The sequence below is a fragment of the Protopterus annectens genome, chromosome 9.part0 (assembly GCF_019279795.1).
Source record: "Protopterus annectens isolate FY-2018-M chromosome 9.part0, PAN1.0, whole genome shotgun sequence".
NCBI classification, from domain to species: Eukaryota; Metazoa; Chordata; order Ceratodontiformes; family Protopteridae; genus Protopterus; species Protopterus annectens.
In genome coordinates this window covers 527,430,085-527,452,475 of record NC_056743.1, presented here as the reverse complement: position 1 = coordinate 527,452,475, position 22,391 = coordinate 527,430,085, and positions in this window count along the sequence as shown.

The following is a 22,391-nucleotide window of genomic DNA, read 5'->3' as shown; positions in this document are numbered from 1 at the left end:
TAACTAATAATGGTAAACTATTACCACAAAAACCTAAATTAACAAAGGAAAAAAATCAGAACGAAACAAATAGAATGTCAGTGGAAGCACTAAATTTTAATAACTGTAAAGCAACTAAAACAAGAAGTTTTGCTTTTATAATAATACAGAAAATGGAAGAGCAGTAGAATCTTTAGTAAGAGAGGTGTGGTTAAAGAAGCAGACAGTATCAAACCAGTTCAGGATTTATCATACACTGTTTCCAACAATAAATTAAACATCAGCACAAACAGAAAGAGTTTGAGGTATTCAGTTAAATGGAAAGGAAAAGTACAAAATAAGCAATTCATTGATGGCCCAAAAGGTTTCAAAGAGATTTGGGAACCAAACAAAAGGAATAGAGACACTACCAACAAAATAAGAAATTGGTACCGTTTGGAAAAGTATTTATGAAGACTCTGTAGAACATAAAAAGATACTGAATGGATAGAGGAATTAAGAACAATAATAGCTAGAAAAACAGATAAAATTAAAAAAATTCCAACTAGAAAACCCTATGTCCAGATACTGCACCTATGTTCTGGGGAAAGGTATAAATATTTTGGCGTAAAAATTGCTTATTTATACACTATAAACAGACACTGATCTGGTAACAGCAAAATAAATAAATACTCATTCTTATGAGTTCATTTACAAGCCACCATAAAAACTATAGACCAATAACTTACCTTCCAACGATATACAAATTATATACTAGAACTGATAGAGTTTATAATCATCTAGCAAAAAATTATTACTGCAAGAGAACAAAAAGTTGATAAAAGAAAATCATATTCTAAAAAAGATCATATTGTGTTAACCCATAATGGAGAACTGTAAAAAAGCATGTCATGGCTAGATAAAAAAGCATCCCATATTCATGGGTAATGGATGCTCTCAGATTTATAACCCTACACTGATCACTTACGTTAGTGTCCATGAAATGATGGCCAACCACTTTGTAGCTAAGCCATGACAAAGGAAAAACTATTATCCCAGGGATAAAAATCAAAATGGGGGATATTCCAGATGTTTTTGTCACTGCTGGTGTTTGCATTGTCCTTAACCCAGTAAGTCGTTTACTTAACAGATTAGGTTAGTTACAGCTTAACTCACAGAAACCAACCTTGTTTAAAGACATCTCATCTTTTTCTGGATGACTTAAGACTGTGTACCAGATCAGATATGAGTCAAGAAGCACAACTACAAATGGTAAAAATTTTTTCTCAGTTGATGTAAGATTGACATCTGGTTATTGGTATTGTGGTAATGATTATTCTGGTCCCTTTAAGAAAGTTAACCTTACTAAAAATAATTACAAATAATAGGCAGACTTCAGCCTAAGCAAGCTGGCTAGGGAAAAATTTGGATTTGGACCCAGTGGTTCCATGGCATTACATGTAATCTGCCATTTACGTTCTTTGTACTCTAATCATCACTTGGTCCACCTGTGGGACCTAGATCAACATGATCAATAACAGTATTTAAAGGCTGAAGTCTTCCTATTTGTAATTATTTGTAGTAAGGTTGACCTTTACACAGAGTCTTGAATAATCATCACCACAATAAGAGTATGCAATGTGTGTTGATTTGTGCTAGTTGTACTTCTCTGTCATTATGATTGTGTGTTTGTGTTTTTCATCTGTCTATTTTTTCTTATTGTCATTTTTATTTATAGTGTGCCTATGCATATTTACACAGACTTGTGAATTTTGGTATATGGACATGGCTGTACTGTTTAGAATACAGATTGGGGGGTTTATTCATGATTTTACAAAGTTACAAACTCTGTAGGGATTGCTTTTCAATTATCCATACTTTGTTATATTCTGTTAGCTAAACTTGTTCAGTTATGAAGGCTTTTAGAGGCTTAGTGTGTTTTGCACACTAATAATGGGTGCTTTAGAGTTTTTATTAGAAAGTATTTTGTCTACACAAAAAATTAATTGCGTTTTTATGAATTAACTTAATGTGCATGTTTTTTCAAAAAAAAAATGTAAAGGGCTTTGTGATGCCCCTGCAATGGCCCAGTAATCAAGGAGCCTCAAACCTCACCTCTAACACCAGTGAGGGACATGCACATTGGGAGGATGACAAGTTCACACAGTAAAGTACAGTTTCCCTTAATAGAACACAGAGATCACAGTCAGTCTGGGGCTGGTTTCTCCCTCTCTCTCCAGATCCCCAATAAGACTCCCCACTGGCACAGCTGTAGGATTAAGATCTCAGCCGAGTGGTCAAGCCAAAACCTCCAACACCCTCTCCATCCAACTAGTGCTTCATGTCCCTGCCCAAGTAGCTAAAACACACACACACAGACACACACACAGACACACACACAGACACACACACAGACACACACACACACATTTTGAGATTTGATTTTATATACAAACACACAGGCACTCCTGGGGAAGGCTGGCACAGGTTTACTAGCTATGCCCCCTTCTGCCTAGACTATAAGGTAGTAATCACTGCCCCAACCACCCTTTATCAGCTACTTTAAGGCCCTTCCCAAAGGGTGACAGATGTTATTGTGTAATGTTACTGTTATCCAAATGGTAAGTGTGTCCAAGACTTTAAGGCTATTTAAGAGTGGCCTGTACAGTGTCACCAAATACATATGCAAGTACTCCAAGAGCTTAAATATATCTAAACAAACCAGCTACAACTAAAAGGTTTAAATATATTTAATAAATAATAAAAGCACAAGACAATACTCAAAATATATCATAGTGACAACAGGGTTCAGAATCACAGGAAATATTTTAAAACAACATTGCAGAACAGTCTCAAATACAGAAAATATCTAAACTAATCTTACTATATTCCTATATATCTTTAAGCAAAACACTATACCTAAATCTTGCTTACAGAGGCAGGCAAATGCAAGTGGTGAATAGATGTTTCTAGGTCCAAAGATAAATACAAAATGCACAAACTTACTCTGAGAGATGGTGCTTAAATTAATAATACACATTACTGCCTGGTTAGTAGCATGACATCACTATTTCACACCTCTTTGTCAAAAATACTTATCTCTTAGAGGTTTTGCCTGGAACTGGAAGTCATAAAACAGTTAAATACTTTTACCTTTGAAACCTATAATTATTTCTATTCCCAGACAATAGAAAGAATTTGTAGCTGCAGACATTACATTAACAATATAGCACAGTCATAAACAGTTGCAACTTATTTTCTGAGTTTTGCAAGTTAACTCTGCATGTTCCAACTTCTACCATGAAAACATACATTTGCACAGGCATATAGTGCATACATATTTCTGCTCTTTTCCAGCAGGGTAAACTGTGGTTACATTTGTAATACAAGCATGCAAATCATATTACTGTTCACAAATAACATAGAATTATTTACAAAATTCCATCTGGCTGGGCTGGTAGCTTTCACCCCCCTCCCCCACAAGAACTCAAACTAGTTTTTCAAGTGACCCTTGAGAAACGTTGCCTGATAGGCTCTATCTGGGAATACCTTACCCCATTCCCTGTCTTGAGAGCCCATCTGCATTGGCATTGCTAACCCCACTGCGGAGCTGCACTGTCATATATGCCTGCCACTCTAGGCTCCACCTTAGCAACTTGGCATTTTGCTGGCTGTCTCGATGTAACCATGTCAAGAGATTGTGATCTGTAACTATAGTAAATTTTCTTCCATACAGATGAGGCTAAAGTTTCTTCAGTGCCGACACTATGGCTTAAACATTCCTTTTCTACAGCTGCATAGCATTCCTCCTTGGGTTGGAGCCAATGACTGAGATAAACCAATGGTTGCATTTCTCCCTCTGAAGAAATATGGCTATGTACAGCCCCCCACCCCATGGTTTGAAGCATCCACCTGCAAAACAAATTCTTTGCTGTAATCCAGACTGACTAACACAGGAGGTCCTACCAAAGCTTCTTTAAGATTTTGGAATGCCTGCTCACATTCTGGGGTCCACACTACCTTATCTGGCCTGTTTTTCCTTGTCAGGTCTCTGAGGGGAGCAGCTATGGTACTATAATTGTGGACAAATGTTCTTTAGTACCCTGCTGTCCCTAAAAATGCCCTCACCTGCTTTTTAGTAACAGGTGCAGGCCATGCCTCAATGGCTTCCACTTTGGCAGGTTTTGGCCTGATCTTGACATTCCCCACTCTATGTCCTAGGTAGGAGATATCTGCCATACCCACCTGACATTAGCTAGGCTTAATAGTCAACCCTGCCCTCTGTAGTTTGCCCAGCACCTCCCTGACATGCTGAAGGTGCTCCTGCCAAGAATGGCTGTAGATGGTGATATCTTGGTAAGGAAGGGCAAAATCTTCTGTTCCTGCAAGGATATGATCTACCAGCCTTGGGAAAGTTGTTGGGGCATTTTTCATCCCAAAAGGCATCTTTGTGAACTCATACAAGCAAAATGGAGTCACAAAGGCTGACCTCTCTCTAGCACTGGGAGTCAAGGGCACCTGCCAGTGACCCTTGGTAAGATCAATGGTGGTAAGATACTTAGCCCCACCCAGGTGCTCTAGGGCTTCAAATCTCCTAGGCATGGGGTAAGCATCTGACTCTGTGTGACTATTTAATTTCCTGTAGTCCACGCACAACCTGGTGCTGCCATCCTTCTTTTAAATAGAGGCCCAAGTTGTAATTTTTACTAGTAGGGGTAATTTGGACAGGGCATGGGGCCACTTCCACTTATCTGTTTGATAGGTGTCATGGGATTTTTCACATCCTCCTGAGCTACCACTGACTCATGCAGATGTAATCTCAGTTTAGCATCTCATCCAAAGGAGGGCAACCCCCCCCCCCCCCACACACACACACATGCACTTTATGCTGCACTGTAGTGTCAGAAGTTTGATAAATAATGCAATCACTTGTTGAGGGGTAGACCCCACAGCCTTTTGATCTACCTGTACCAAGGATGAGTGTGCTACCTACCAAGCCATTGAACTTCAAAAGATGCTCAAGCTAGGAGTGATGGCCACAAAATGAATGGAGCATCTAAAAGTGCTAATTTCCAAACTTGGTGAAAGTAGTAGATTTTGTAATAACTTTGAGAAACTGAAAGTTGCTTCAGATGCAATCAGTAGTAAATATAGGATTTAGCAACAACAGTACAAAGCAGTAATAGATGAACAGATGCAAGGCATCAAGGAAGAAATGGAAACTCAGGATGCAGAGTAGCTCACAGCAATAGTATGAATTTTTTAAAGTGGCCCTGACAGCTGTAGGATGAACATTTATTTCAAGTATCAATGAATGATACAAGGACCATATATCAACCACAGCAGGAGGACACAAACAATAGCAATACTAGGCTAGGCAGTGCTGTTTGCAACCACTGAACTAGAATAGGCATCAACCAGAATAACAAGAAGAGACAGGAGGAGTCCAAATAAACTCATCCAGATAGAGCTCCAAAGCTTGCATCTCAGCACAATTTAAAGCGATAAGTAAAAGATATGACAACAACTTCCTTTCAAGACCTGGAGCAACTAAACATCCAGAACACACAAACCAATTTTCCACTTATCTAAAGTTAAAAAGCAAACAGTGTTCAAAGAAAAGAACTCCAGCAATTTTAATCAGAAGTCACAAATCAGCAAGTTTTGCAGTTAAAAACGATAACTGTTGGCAGTGTATTTTAGGATTGGTAGCAGGTCAAATCTGGCAGAGTCATCTCCCTCAACTTGTTTACTTGGTAATTCTGGGTCAAGTCAAAAATAATGGAAAGATAAATCCCTAAAGAAGGGCAATATTTAAATATTATTCCAATTAGCTTAAAATGTTGACAGGTTTTCCAAACAAAATATGTTCTCTGAAAACTAAGTAGTACACAGTTCTAATGGCTGACATTGCAGAATAACTGTAGTCCTCGTGATTTACCAGAAAAACAAAAACTGACGTGGAACAGGGTAAAAATATACAAAAATGAGGGACGTCTGAGAAGTAAAAGTATAGCAAATAAAAATAAAGTGATGCTAGCAACACCAAACAACAGAGGCCGGCAAATGTTAAATATACAAACGGGCATGTTCATGTATTGTTTGAAACTGTTCTTTTATTGGAAACACCATTTTAATTTATGGATTCCAAATTTCTATTGCTTTTACACTGGGCTGTAATATTTGTGACCCCTTTGGTAATGGGAATTTTGAATTAATCATGTTATAATTAAAATTTCACTTTTTATGTTACAAGTAACATGCACATGCTTGATAATTTCCAAAAATGAAATCGGAGAAAGGGGGAATACTTAATTCTGAGCCATTTATGATAAGAAATTACATGGAATTTCAAATTTGCAATTTGCATAATTCGTTGTTCATACTCGGAGATTGCAGTTTCTTTGACTATTCATTTTTTTCCTAGAGGCACTGATCTTGAAGTTAATATTATTTAACAAGTAGGAGTGCAGAGAGCTGAAGTGCTACCAAAGAAAACTGATTTAGGAGTGAAACAGCAACGTTCAGTTAGTTTTGTTGCTGTTTTGATGGTTAGATATTGCCCTTCTCTGATCACACATATATTGAATATCAATAGAAAGCTGAAATACTCATCTTACCAGTGCATACATTAACCTCAAGTTTAATTTCCTCCAAATCTTTTTGATATATAATACCATGACAGAAATGGAACCCATTACTAAGTCAAAGTATGATTAAAGTTCATGAAATTACTGTTTTAATCTTTGATGTTAGTCAGAAGTGCTCTTCGCAGCATCCAAAATATGCCCAGATTTGACTCCTCCTGCAATTCATACGTATCGGTAACATATCTAAATCATTATCTTCTTTTGGCTGTTCCCGTTAGGGGTCGCCACAGCAGATCATCTGTTTCCATTTTTTCCTGTCCTCTGAATCTTGCTCCGTCACACCAACCACCTGCATTTCCTCTCTCACCACATCCATAAACCTTATCTTAGGCCTTTCCTGTTATCTGGTAGCTTCATCCTTAGCATCAGCAAGCTAGAGACCTGCTACAACAAAATCGCCAAATTCGTCACAGGGGCATACTACCATAGTCACCACTGTCTCTCACTTGCTGAACTGGGCTGGCTTGAACTCCCTCACCTCCTTCAATGGTATCAACTCTCACTCGCCCACAAACTAGTAAACCATCCACTAAATGTCCCATCCCTCCAGAATCTACTCCAACCCTACCGCACCACCAGATCACTAAGATCCAGCAACAAAAATCACTTGCAGATCACTAAAGCCAGTAACTATTCTCTTGCACCATAGCCAAATTATGGAACTCCCTCCTACCCACAATTACCTCCATACCATCATGCACCCACTTCAAAACTTTACTAAAAGCACACCTAAAAACATGCTGGCTATGCCCTTGCAACTCCCACTCTAATATCACCCACCCCATCCAACCACTGCCTTTCTTTCCACCCCAGTAACTACCTTGATTATAGCAAGCTCAGATACTCATAAGCCTAGTACTTATTATACAGCAGGAACTTCTTATTTTAACATTTGTTAATGTCTGTTATGTACTTCGCAGATAAAGATTCTAGTTGTCTCCTGATGTACTATGTTCTTCATCTGTAAATATGTCTGTAATTAATTGATATGTTAATCAAATTGTTAATCGCTATGTAATCCAATGCAACTACTGTCTGTTTATTTTAACTGTGGAGCTTTTCTCCCCGGGCCTCCACTGAAAATGAACCTACGTCCAGTCGGACACTTCTGGTCAACAAATGTAAATAAGTAAATAAAAATAAATAAATAATCTTTTTCCCAATATAATCAGCATCCCTCCTCAGTAAATGTCCAAACCAATGTAATCTTGCCTCTCTGGCTTTGTCTCCAAACCTTCCAACCTGGGCTGACCCTCTAATATACTTATTACTGATCCTGTCCACCCTTGTCACACCCAGTGCAAATCTTAACATCTTTAACTCTGCCACATCCAGCTGTAACTCCTGCCTTTTTGTCAATGCCACTGTCTCCAACCCATATAACATAGCTGGTCTCACTACTCTCTTGTAGACCTTCCCTTTCACTCTTACTGGTACTCGTCTGCCACAAATCACTCCTGACACTCCTCCACCCACTCCATCCTGCCTGTACTCTCTTCTTCACCTCTCTTCCACACTCACCATTGCTCTGAACTATTGATCCCAAGTATTTAAACTCATCCACCTTCACCACCTCTACTCCTTGCATCCTCACCATTCTTCTATCCTCCCTCTCATTCACACACATATATTCTGTCTTAGTCCTGCTGACCTTCATTCCTCTTCTCTCTAGAGCATATCTCCATCTCTCCAGGGTCTCCTCCACCTGTTCCCTACTCTCACTACAGATTACAGTCATCTGCAAACATCATAGCCCACAGGGACTCCTGTCTGATCTCGCCTGTCAACCTGTCCATCACCATTGCAAATAAGAAAGAGCTCAGAACTGATCCTTTATGTCATCCCACCTCCACCTTAAATGCATCCGTCACTCCCACCGCAGACCTCAGCACTGTCATACTATCCTCGTACATATAATGTACCACTCTTACATACATCTGACACTCCCAACTTCCTCATACAATACCACAACTCCTATTTAGGCACCCTGTCATATGCTTTCTCTAAGTCTACAAAAACACAATGCAACTCCTTCTGACCTTCACTATACTTCTCCATCAACACATTCAGAGCAAACATCGCATCTGTACTTCTCTTTCCTGGCATGAAACCATACTGCTGATCACCAATCATCACATCCCTTCTTAACCTAGCTTCCACTACTCTTTCCCATAACTTCATGCAGTGTTTGATCAATTTAATCCCTCTGTAGTTACTACAGCTCTGCACATCACCCTTATTCTTAAAAATCTGTACCAAAACACTTTTTCACCATTTCTCAGGCATCCTCTCACTTTCCAAGATTTCATTAAATAATCTGGTTAAAAACTCCACTGCCATTTCACCTAAACACCCCCATGCTTCCACAGGTATGTCATCTGGACCAACAGCCTTTCCATTCTTCATCCTCTTCATAGCTATCCTTACTTTCTCCTTGCTAATCCATTGCACTTAATGATTCACTATCCACACATCATCCAACCTTCTCTACCTCTCATTGTCTTCATTCATCAACCCCTCAAAGTGCTCTTTCCATCCGCTCAACACACTCTCCTCACTTGTGAGTATGTTTCCCTCATTATCCTTTATCACCGTTAACCTGCTGCACATCTTTCCTAGCTCGGTCCCTCTGTCTAGCCAATCGGTACAGGTCCTTTTCTCCTTCCTTAGTGTCCAACCTTTCATACAACTCTTCATATGCCTTATCCTTAGCCACCTCTCTCTTTGCCATGCACTTCATCTTCTTATACTCCTGTCTACTTACTTCATCTCTGACAGTCCCACTTCTTCTTTGCCATCCTCTTTCTCTGTATACTCTCCTGTACTTCCTCATTTCACCACCATGTCTCCTTGTCATATTTCCTCTGTCCAGATCTCATACCAAGCACCTTTCTAGCAGTCTCCCTTACTAGCTTTGCTCTAGTTAACCAGCTATTTGTTAACTCTTCACTGCCACCCAATGCCTGTCTTAACTCAGTCCTGAACGCCACCTCACAATTACGCTTTTTCAATTTCCACCATTTGATCCTTGGTGCTGCCCTCACACTCCTCCTCCTCTTCTTGATCACCAACGTCAGCCTACAAACCACCATCTCTAAATACAACTATAAATTGTATTTTATGAGACCCGTTTCTCCTACTGCTATAGAAACTGGGTATCCAGGGAGAGGTATTTTATGCAATTTGATTAATGTTTCATTCATTGCTATCTGAAACCATTTGCAGTAATATTTTTGACCAAAGAAACATACACTGTTATACATGCATACATACATTCATAAAAATATCTCGAGCACAGGCATTAATGCCCTTCTAGCTTGCCAATGTACCAAAACACTTTTTCCCATAATAAGTGTCCAGACTGCTGTTAATATCTAAACAGATAAAACCAAACTCCCTAATACTGGGTGATTTCAACTACCCTGCCATTAACTGGGAAAACTACTCGGGTACCAACTCCTTTTCCCAACGGTTCTTGGAATTCATAAATTCCAGCGCCCTGGATCAACTAATCCATTGTCCCACCAGGGACTGCAATATCCTAGATCTGGTCATTACCAACATGGGAGATAGATGCTCCACCCCAGTGGTCACCCCCTCATTGGTCAGGTCTGACAATAAGCAAATCACTCTTGACATCCACATCCCACCCCCACCCCATTAAGGAAACCACCGTAAAAAACTTCTCCAAAGCCAACTTCATGTTACTGAAGTCAGAAGTGACAAACTTCATGACACCCATGCAGACAGGATCTGAAAGTTCGACTGCAGAATCCTACACTAAGGTACTGTATGAGCACATCCACTCGTGCATGAATCGTGCCATCCCAAATAGAACCAAGATGCTCTCCTCCAAAAAAAGGAAGCTAGTCTGGTGGTCCCCTGCTATATAAACAAACTATACAACAGAAGGAAGAAACTGTTGTAGAAGAGAGGAAAATCCCAGGGTGCAAAAAACTCCCTCACCAGCCTCAGTAAGAAGCTGAGATCCCTCATAAAATCCCCAAAAGCTAGTTATGAAAATAAAATTGCCAAAGATTCCAAAGACAAACACAAGGTATTCTATAGTTATGTCTAGAATCTAAATGGCAATACTCAGATCTGCTCTGAGCTTCAACAGAATGGCATTAAATATACTGATCCCAAGAATATTGCCAATATCCTGGCAGATCGATTCAGTGCCAACTTCACCCCTCCTCTCACACCCTAAAGGGCCCATCTCAATACCAAAAGATTGCCAAATTCCAGTAATCATGGCCACACAGGTAGAAATTGCACTCTCCAAAGCTAAGAATACAGCATCCATGGGACCAGATGACATCCCAGGCTGTGTACTACATGAACTACAAAATGAACTGGCACCTCACCTAAGTGTCATGTTTAATCATAGCCTCACCTCAGGCTTCGTGCCCACTGAGTGGCACACAGCTACAGTTATCCCACACCACAAGGGGTGATCCACCTTGGATCCCGGGAACTAACGTCCCATCAGCCTGATGAGACTGATCTGCAAGGGCATGGAATGCATTAAAATGGAACTTATAAACAAAGACATTGGCAACCTTCAAACACTGGACCCACCCAATTTGGGTTTGTGAAGGGCTGATCTTGTCTCCTGAACCTGACTGAATTAGAATCGGTCTTCAGAGCTGTGGACAAGGGTAAGGTGGTCCACATAGCCTATCTGGACCTTGCCAAGGCCTTCAACACCATCCCCCACTCTGGAATCATAGATAAACTTACTAAGTTGGGCATAAATCCCTATGTCACTCGATGGGTTGCCAACTGGCTTACTGACGGAACCCAGACTGTAAAAGTAGCTGACTCCAAATCCAGCTCCAGACAAATGACAAGTGGAGTACCTCGGGGTTCAGTCTTGGGACCACTCTTGTTTGGCATCTACTTCTCTGAAGTACAGGTCAACACTAAGGGACTCTGGCTAACAAAGTTCGCAGATGACTGCAAACTGGGAGCCATTATTGAATCCCCAAATGATGTGGATATTCTACAAAAGGGCATTAAAGAAACAGATGCTTGGTGCCAGAGTCATGGGCTCAAGCTTAATGCCAAGAAGTGTATAGTTATCCCCTTTGGAAAAAAAACATGTACCCATGAATTACCACATAGGTGGCAGTACACTAAACATTGAAAGTGTGATGAGAGACCTAGGGACACAGGTGGACAGTGTTCTCACTTTCAATAACCACATCGCCACAAAAGTCAGGAAATCCTTCTATGTGGCACACCTCATCACTAAGGGCTTTTCATCCAAAAAAAAATGAGGTTATTGTCCCACTGTACTCATCCCTCATTAGACCCATTATAGAGTAGAATGCCCTATTTGGTATGTACCTCACAAGACATCTGCAACAGCTAGAAAGGCCACAGAAATACCTCACTAAAAGAATCATAGGCCTAAAGCAGATGCCATATGCTGACCGTCTAAAAAAAAAAAAAAAAACTACAGCTATTCTCTTTGGCATATCGTCTACTCAGAAGCGATCTCTGCTTAACATATAAGGCCATGTCAAACCCTGAGCTGTTGGACATGCTCCACTTAAAGAAATCCCAATCCCTCAGAGCCGCATGCTCCAGGGATCTAAACCTTGTTGTCACAATGAACAAAACATTCTGGAGGGATAGGTTCCTGACCCAGAGACTCCCCATTCTCTGGAATAGACTGCCCATACATGCCAAGCAGAGCGCCTCTTTGGCCCTCTTCAGAAGCAACGTTGATGATTGGATGGGAGATAGGAAATTCACCCCAGAATCATGTCAGTTACTCTGCTAGACAGGGGTCCAGAGAAGTAAATACTGTGGGCAGAAATATCCAGGGAATTGTTATGGCTAGGCTTGTATAGGCCCTAGGGCCAATAGCCTAGCACCAACCTATGAACCTATAAACTAATGATTGCTTTAATGTAATTTGGTAGTCTGTCAGAGAACTGAGTAGTACACTTCACATTCCTATAGAATCTTCTTCTTCGGTTGTCTGATGATTCTCTAGCACTTTTTGATAACTCCAACCATTCCCAGAGGTAGTTGTCTCTAAATGCCCTATACACATGAATGAAATCTCCTCTTAGATACAGTGGATTTAAAAAGTTTACACACCACTGTTAAAATGCCAGGCTTTTGTGATATAAAAAATGAGACCAGAATAAATAATTTCAAAACTTACTGTAATTAAATCAAAAGGTGCTTCAACAAAGTATTAGTTTAAGGGTGTGCACACACAACAAAATATCAGTTTAAGGATTTGCACACTTATGGAACCAGCGTATTGTATGTTATTTATTTTTTATATTTTTTTCCCTAACAGATTTGTTTTTCAGTTGAATTGTACAGGTGGTCACATTAATGGTGGGAAGAGTTTTGAAATCATTTATTGTGGTCTCATTTTTTTATATCACAACAACCAGGCATTTTAAAAGGGGTGTGTAAACTTTTTATATCAACTGTGTCTGGAAGAGATGCTGTACAAGTTTATATATTTTAGTGTTTCATAATAACTTAAATTTTCACATCCATGGATGCCCTTGATATATTTCCTCTGTACTGTTTTTCAGTTTACTAATGGTTGTTTTCTTATAGGGTTGTCATATTATTAGTTCATACTCAAGGTTGGGTCTAATTTAATTAACAAACAATGACTTCATCATTTTTGATTTCCTAGAATTTATAAATCTTTTTTTATAACCTATAGTTCTATAACTATCATTAACCAATTGGTTGATATGATTAAAAAAACTCATAGCTGGATCTACCCATATACCCATGTCCTTAAATTAGTCTACAGTTTCAATCACTGTGTGCTGTATTAAATATTCACCTTTCAGTTATGTCTCACAAATCTTATATGCTTACTTTTTGATGCATTTATCAGCATATTATTCTCCTGTGCCTAAGTGGTCAATTTAGTCAAGCTTATTTTACAGACATGCTTTATCTGTAACACACATAATCAGTTTACCCAATTTTGGGTTGTCTGCATATAGACTGTAGAACACCTCAGATAAAAAAGTTAGGTCTGAACAATACAATCTAAACAAGTAAGGGCCTAGGACGGAACCCTGTGGGACACCCTGACTGTAACCAAGGATTTCACCTGTCCAGTTGCTGTATGATACTGCCATATCTTTGTAAGCCTTGCAGCTATCCATCTTATCGAGAGTACATCAATACCTACTTGTACTCATTTATTGATCAGTGTTTTGTGTATGACCCTGTCAAAAGTTAAACCTACATAAATTACATCACAGTACAATTTTTCATTCATAGCTGTTGTTATAGTGTTATAGAACATCATGTTACAGGTGGTAATAGATCTATTTTCAACATATACATGCTGGTTTCAAGTCCAACCTATCCAATTCTGGTAATAACATATCCATTATTACCTTCTCCATTTTTCCACACCATGAAAATAGACTTAAGGGTCTGTATGACTTTAGGTTTGTTCTACTTCCCTTTCCCTTAAAGACAGGTTTAACAAGTGCATGTCTCCAATCTTGAGGAATCTCCCCATATTTATATGACTTAGTGAACAGTAAATATAATGGTACAGTAAGTTCTTGCTGAAGTGTTCTTCGGTCACTTTTCCTAATTCCGTCTCTTCCCTGTGCTTTGTTTGGATCCATCTTTTGCAGCTCTTTTTTTCAATATAATCTAATTTGATTCCAGTATCTGAGGTTACCTGGATATCACTAAGACAACTTATTACCCCTTTTGGGAGCCAAACTGTTTTGAATAAGATTTTGTAACCATATCTATAATCTGTTGTGTCAGACAATAGATTTTGGAATTTAATTTTCCACACATTTCATCAATTTGTCTTTACTCCTTCAACATCTTATTTATCTATAAAAGATTCCTATTATACTCAATGTCTTCATATAAAATGTCTTCAATTTTTTCTTGCTAGTCTCACACTGTTTAATATGTTTGTCCCACTTGTTTATTTCAGTTTTTCAAAGTTGTAGTTCAACCTCCCTTACATTTCTTATATTTTTTGTCTCTCACCTTAATCAGACATCTTTTTTTTTGCAATAAACATCTTTATTAAATTATCATATATGACATAGGTGAGCTTACATTTATACAAATGAAAAACAAACAACGTTGACATCACTGTAGTTGCAAACATTATACATTTCAAACACCATTGAAACAACTGTCGTTGCAAACATTATACTTTACTTATAATATATCCAGTCATTGTCAGTTAAGCATTACATGGCTCATTCAAATTCTGCCTCTTAAACTTTGTTTTTTCTCTGCATATATTCCCACTATTTCCATTTTTTCCTGTGTAGTTTGCTCTGTCCCTTTCTAAAGATCCCAGTTCCAGTTGTTTTATCTGTATTACTATATTCACTACTTCTAGTAAAGTTGGTCTAGACGTTGATTTATGTTTTCTAGTAATTACTGTTATTATGGAAATATATCCCCCTGATGTTGTATGCCCAGATTCTGTTCTTTCAATACTGTGTAATACTTTATTTTTATAATGTTTAACCAGTTATTTACCTAGCTTCATTACTGTCATTGTCTTATTTGTCATTACTGGATTTTGTGTGTTTTATAATTTGTTAGCAGACGGTTGAGACAATGAAAAATTAATGAGCCAATTCCTGAACTCCACAGCCTGATTTACCTCAGCCTTCATTTGTCTACTGTTTGACTCGTAGCAAACTAGTTAAGTAGATAATGTCCTGAGGCAATTTAGAAACTAGGCTAGCCTCCTTGGTGGTATCCCTGATAACATGTCAAGTAATTGCCTGTGAACCTGTCACAACCTTTGAACTTGCCTTTTCGGCTGCAGTCATACATGAAAAGGGTCTTTGGACCACTGTACCTTCCTGATTAACAAATGGATGGAAATTAAATCAGTATAGCCTTTACAACATTTTTAAATATATTATTGCTAAAGCTGTTCTTAGATTACAGCATGTAGTCAATGTTCTTATCATTCATTATTGGTTAGGATAGTGATTCTCAAATAGTGCAAGCCTCTTTGGAGATATGAGCTTGTTTCAGGAAGGCCCATGTGTGCCTGAAAATTGTGTACATTTAAACATATAATTATTAGTTTTATATGTGATTAGGCTAAATGTAGAAGGGTAATAGCCAGTATAACTGAATGTAAATGTATAGTAAATATATTCATAGTAATAAATTTGATTATTTGTGTTTAGGTGTCTATTTTTTCTGCTTCTTTATGGTATACTGCATAAATGTTTTGGAACTGGTAACTTAAAGTAGTATTAAACTGAGGAGACCAAACATTTCTGTCATTTATGGGAGCCTTGATGTAACAGGATGTAAATTTTTGGGGAGTTCTCTTGCTTGGTTGACTCCTACACAGTCATTAAAATGTCACTCTAAAAGGGCATGACCCAATCTTGCAAATCGTAATGCTTCAGAAAATAAACTGTAATTAAACTAAGAAGTAACAAATTACAAAACACTCTCTTGGACATCTAATATTTGTATAGGAAAAAGCTCCTTACTACACTCCAAATTTATGCTCTGTTTCCTCTACACCCTTTCTTAAATATAGTACCTACAAAAGTGTGGTGTAATCTGCGATACCAAATTCCTGGACACAGTATAAACTCCTTCCATTCCCTCTTACAGTTCACAAATTAAGAGATTGTGTTTCTCTAATTATAACCGTTAGTGTTGCAAATAAAAAAGATGATTCACTCTTCAACATGAAAATAATATTTTTCCAAACCGGTGAAAATCAGTGCACTATAAATGCAAACTGAAGCATTCTCAGGCAGTTTTACCTTTGCAAACCTTGTTGTCTGAAAAACTGTGTGGCTATTCTCACTTCAACTGAAAGCCATTTAGTCAGTGATATTTAATTTGCAATGTCTTATCATAATTCTATTCTATGTAAAAACTAGCAGCATTATCTCTGGACGTTGTGTGGTATCATCTATATGCACACTTCATGTGGTATTATTTGCTTCTGTTTGTTGTGCCATTTAGGCTGGATCATGGCTGAAAAGTCCCCATGCCAGCACACTAACCCAATTAACTATATATATATAAAGTTCATGAAATAAATTCTCAGAAGTGTAATAGGAAGAAAATATTATGTATTATATTCAGCAGACAAATAAGTAAACCAGAAGAACAATAATATCTAATATAATGTGTAATATAATATGGTCTGTAGAATAAATGTTCTTATAGTAGAATTTAATATTTAAGATACTGCATAATGAGCTGGAGTTTCCAAAATACAAACCAGAGAGAAATGTGAAAATTCAAAGACTGATAAATGTAATATATTGCAGGTCATACAGATCACAGGCCTTAAAGATGTTTCTAGAAATAGCTTTCAGGGTAAGGCATTATGCTGTAGCTCTAAACTTTCATGAAGTGAGCTGCTGAAGAAAGAAAACATATAGGGCCAGTAGCCTTGTATATATCACATAGGTAGCAAATTCATGACAAACGGAGCATATTAAGTCTGACTACCACTGCTCCAAAAGTTATACCCCACTACTTAAAGAACTTGCACAGCTGAATTTCAGCTGCAATTGCAAAAGTTCACAAGGACAAATACACTGAGTTAAATGTATGTAAGACAATTTCCAGGACCTTAACTAATAATTTAATTTCAACAAGCAGAAGTAAGATGAAGCAACACCAGGCGATCATAAAACCAGCAACAGTTTATTCAGGAAACTGGCAAAGGCATAAGCGCTTTCACAGTATTACAACTGTTTATCAGATGCATCTGATGAAGCAGTTGTAATACTGCAAAAGCGCCTATGCCTTTGCCTGTACCCATTTCCTAAATAAACTGTTGCTGGTTTTATGATAGCCTGGTGTTGCTTCAACTTACTTCTGCTTGTTGGATTTATGTTTTGGTTTGAGAAGCATTAATTCAGCACACACTGGTGGTATTGCACTTTACATAATAATTTAATTTAAGTCATGCACTAGTTTGTTTTGTTTGTAATGTCGAATCTGCTGGAAGGATATCCTCACCCACACTCACAGGCCTTTTACTGCTGAAGGTGAAGCTACATTAACACTTCAGCATATTTTACTCTTATCAGTGTAACAGATCCCTGGAAAAGACATTGAAAAGCCCATAAGTATAAAATTAGATGCTGTGACTCAAGTCAAGTTTTTAGAGTTCATTCACCTTGTCTTTGTATCCATGAACATTCTACCTCACTGATTGTTTATGGTGGTAAACTACCGTGGGGGGGGGTCTTCACGCTCCATTCGCTTCACTCACTCTGCTCCCCTACCTGTCTCCCATATCCCACCTTCCCCCCAGCACCTCTACTCGTATCACAAGCAAACCACTCCCCCTCATTCCTATGATCCAGTTATATGCAACTCTACTTTGTCCACACCCACATTTCAGTCACACCTTACCTTTATTTAACCAAACTTATCTGCTTTCCCTTGCATCCATCATCTTGAATTCTCATCCCGCCCTACTATAACTCTTTGCATCTTACTCTGCTTTACCATCACAATACTGTCACCACCTCAAACTGTCTTACATTAACTCCAGGCTTACCACCTTCTGTGCTATTATACACACAAACTAACATTGCAACAAAGTGTTACTACCCTCCCCCACCCCTCCTATCTCAAACTTCAGGGCAAAACATCTAACCTCATTGTCAAAGCCCACCCTGAAGTCAAAACATTTCCAACCTTACCTTTAGCTGCACACATATCACAAGATAACATAACCTGTGTTTACATCTGATATAACATTCTAACCCATAAATACTCTTTTACTATTTTTAAACCTACTATCACAGTCGACATGCTCCTCCTAACCTGCCAAGCTTCTTTACTCTTAATTCTCATCTTTGCTACAGCTATATCCTCGCTTACTCCCACACACCAATACACATCAACAACCTCCTCCAGCCTTCACCCGAATAATCACAGCTTCTCTCATATCTTCTCCCAGCTTTTGCCCTATACCATCCCATATTATTCAAGCCACAAATTGGACTCCTCATCTCCTATGAAACCACACTTGATACCTATATCATCACCTTGGAATAAAAAACACTTCCAATGGTACTCCTTCCTCATTACCTACCTACTCAAATGTGGAGACGTACATCCTAACCCTGGCCCACCCTCTAATCCTAACCACAAGAGCAACCCCAAAGATTTAAACATACTTGCACTGAACCTTAGAAGTATATGTAATAAAATAGCCTCACTGCATGCCTGGATGGATCAAAATAAACCTGACATACTAGCCCTTACAGAAACATGGCTACACCCCAGTGTAAAAGACTCAGAAATAATACATCCAGACGTTACAATTACCAGAAGAGTTAGATCTAAAAATGAGGAGGGATAACCCTTCTATATCCCTCTATGCTCAGCATCACACCCTACACCAGTAATATACCCACCTTTTCCAATGTCGAGGTACTAATCTTTTTTTTGAACCTCAACATAGCAAAAAGAATTTGCATAATGGTAATACATATCCCACCAGGTAACAATATACCAGTGTTGAAAAATATTTTGTCCTGGACATCCCAAACAATAAACCTTGAAACAATAATCTTAAAAGAAGTAAATATAGATTGGCAAATCATAGTTTCCATCTCCCCCACAAATAGTATAAATCTGTATGTTTTTTCTCGGCTTATCAATACTCCAACAAGATACAGCAAAGATCTTACCTGCCAATCCACCATAGACTGGATTCTAATATCCCACCCCACCAATTACCCCTCTTCCGGTATATGGTCTAGCTCCCTCAGCGATCATCTGCCAGCGTATTCCCTTGGAACAAACTCCCAACAACTAAGAGTACACACTGTAAAATCAGTTAGGTACTCAACTCATTTTTGTCAGCATAGATTCAACAATCTCCTACATGAAATAGACCAGACACCCCTTAAGCAACTATCCCTTAATGATGCTGTACTATATTTTTATAATGCCTTCCTTCACATACTGAATACCCTAGCTCCCCATTCATGTGAAAAGAATCGAACATAATTCAGCTCCATGGCTTTCTAAGGAATGTAAACACCTGATGAATCAAAGAAACCTAGCCTGGATAACCTGAAAACAGAACAAAAATGAACAAAATCATGCTAACTTCAAAACACTGTGTAACAAAGTGACAAAACTAATCAACAGAGATAAGAAGTCATATTATTCCCAGCTTCAACTCAAACATAATAACAACCCCAATAAATTTTGACACTTCATATCTTCTGTACTTAACCCTGGAACAAATAGATACCACACCCTATCACCTGATACCCCTCCATCTCAAAAAGCCGAAAACTTTAACAAGCACATCATAAAATCAATATCAGACCTACCAACTAACACCCCTAATGCTGGAACCCCCACCCTTCAACCTATTCAGACAACAACCTCAGAACATCAGCTACTTCTAACCCTGTCATTACTAACCCCCTAGTCAAGAAAATGTTATACAAACCCCATTCTCACTTCAGCCCATACCTACTGACACCATTATGAAACTGCTACAAAAGCTAAAACCCTGCTCTACCTCAACTGATAATCTTCCACCACACTACCTCATACTAGCTGCTAATTCAATAGCCTACCCAGTCAGTATCCTTATAAATAGGTCTTTATCAGAATCAGAAGTACCTACCATATGGAAACAATCTCACATCACCCACTATCCACAAAGGAGGCAACTCCTTTGATCTATCCAATTTCCAACCTATATCCATCTTATCATCCATATCTAAAATTCTCGAGAGAGGTATCCATCAGCAGGTAATGCGATATCTATTGCAAAACAATGTTTTATCCAAAACCCAACATAGCTTCCAACCTAGCCATAGCACAGCTACAGCCCTATTGTCTTTTACAGACACCGTAAATAAGGCTAGAGATGCAGGATACTATATAGCCTCAGTATTCCTTGATCTGTCCACGACCTTTGACACAGTGTCTCACCTCTTACTATTAAACACACTGTTTAACTTAGGCTTCTCACATAACACAGTAAAATGGTTTCACAGCTACCTCAAGAATCGTAAACAAGCAGTGAAATGGTCCAATGAACTCTCACCCTTTCTCCACAACCCTACTGGTGTCCCACAAGGCTCCATCCTAGAAACCCTACTCTTCAACATTTTCACAAATAATCTTCACACTGCCTCTTCTCACCCTGGGACCCTCATTCAGTATGCTGCTGATTCCACCATAATCTGTACTGCTCAGTCATTACCAGAACTACTTTCAAAAACTGAACAGTTCTTTACTGCAGTCGAATCCTGGCTAAGAAATGCCCAACAATTTCTTAATCCTAAGAATACAAAACTAGTACTCTTTCATCCCAAGAACACCTCCCCATCACTGATCATTTTAACATCCTTGCATCTGACAACACTGCCATAGAAATAGTGCAAGAAACCAAACCTCTAGGAGTTATCATTGACAATAAACGTTTCGACCCCCATATGCAACAAAATATAAAGAAAGGTCATCAAAAACAGGGACTGTTATATTGAAACAAGCATTTTTTTTACTGCAGCAACCAAAACTACCCTTGCAAAAATATTTTTACTCCCATCCCTTCTTTACGGTGCCCCTATCCTAACTAACTTATGAACTTCTGCCATAAACAAGATGTAACAGTGCTACAACAAAGTTGCAAAGTTTGCCACAAACTCTGAATATCACACACACTACTGTAAACCACTCCTAAAATTAAACTGGCTTGAACTCCCCGACCAACTTGCCTTTATTCAGCTATTCACCTTCCACAACCTTATTTTCAAGCCTACTGCTTGCCCTGTATTAACCATTCTAGTCGCACCTTACACACCAAATCGATCCCTACGATCAGAAGACAAACATCTCTTAGGTATCTCAAAACCCACAAGAAAACCAGGTCACTCTCTGTATTCATACTCTGCCTCTATACTTTGTAATTCACTACCATAAGCTACCAGGTCTATGCCTGGCCTAACCCAATTCAAAGCCTCTTTAAAAAATCATCTCAAAAAGACATGGCTCTGTTACTGCATAAAGCCTGCATGATGCTCAGCACTTCCTCCTCTTCCACACTAGCCTCATCCTTCTGTTCTGTCACATTTCAATCCTTCACAGTCTGCAAGGTCCTAAGGCTCTTTTAACTCCTCCTCTGTTTCTGTACCATATCCTTAAGCTACTGTTCAGGCTGTATTGCTTCTATTCTTTTTAACTCTCTCACCATCTATCTGCATCACTAAATCTTGTAATATAGTTTGTCCTTTCACTTTATTTTCTATAGTATTTCTAATGTATTTGTACTGTTTTGGATTTTATTTTATTTTTATTGTACTGTATGTGGAACTTTTCTCCCCGAACCTCTGCTGAAAATGGGTTCTGTAGACCCAATCAGACCACCCTGGTAAACAAATGTCAAATAAATAAAATAAATATTTAGCTAGGTAGAATTTTGTCATAGTTAATACTTCTAATGAAAATCTAATAGAAAACTATTTTAGTTATTGTCATTCAGAACAGCTTTCTGACAACTCAGGATTTACAGCCATAGGTCACTCTCTTCTGGGATATTTCCCCATATTTTATATTCACCAGCTCATAAAGCTATGACCAAATCTTAATTCCAGCGATGTGGAATTAATAATAATAATCTGAATTAAAAGTCCTACTTGTCTGAAAATTCTGTCTCAAAGTTAAACTCCTAGCTAGCACTTTTGGGCTTTCCCATCTTTTAAGTCTTAAACAAGTAAAACTGGTGTCAACACTGATTTCACCCTTAGA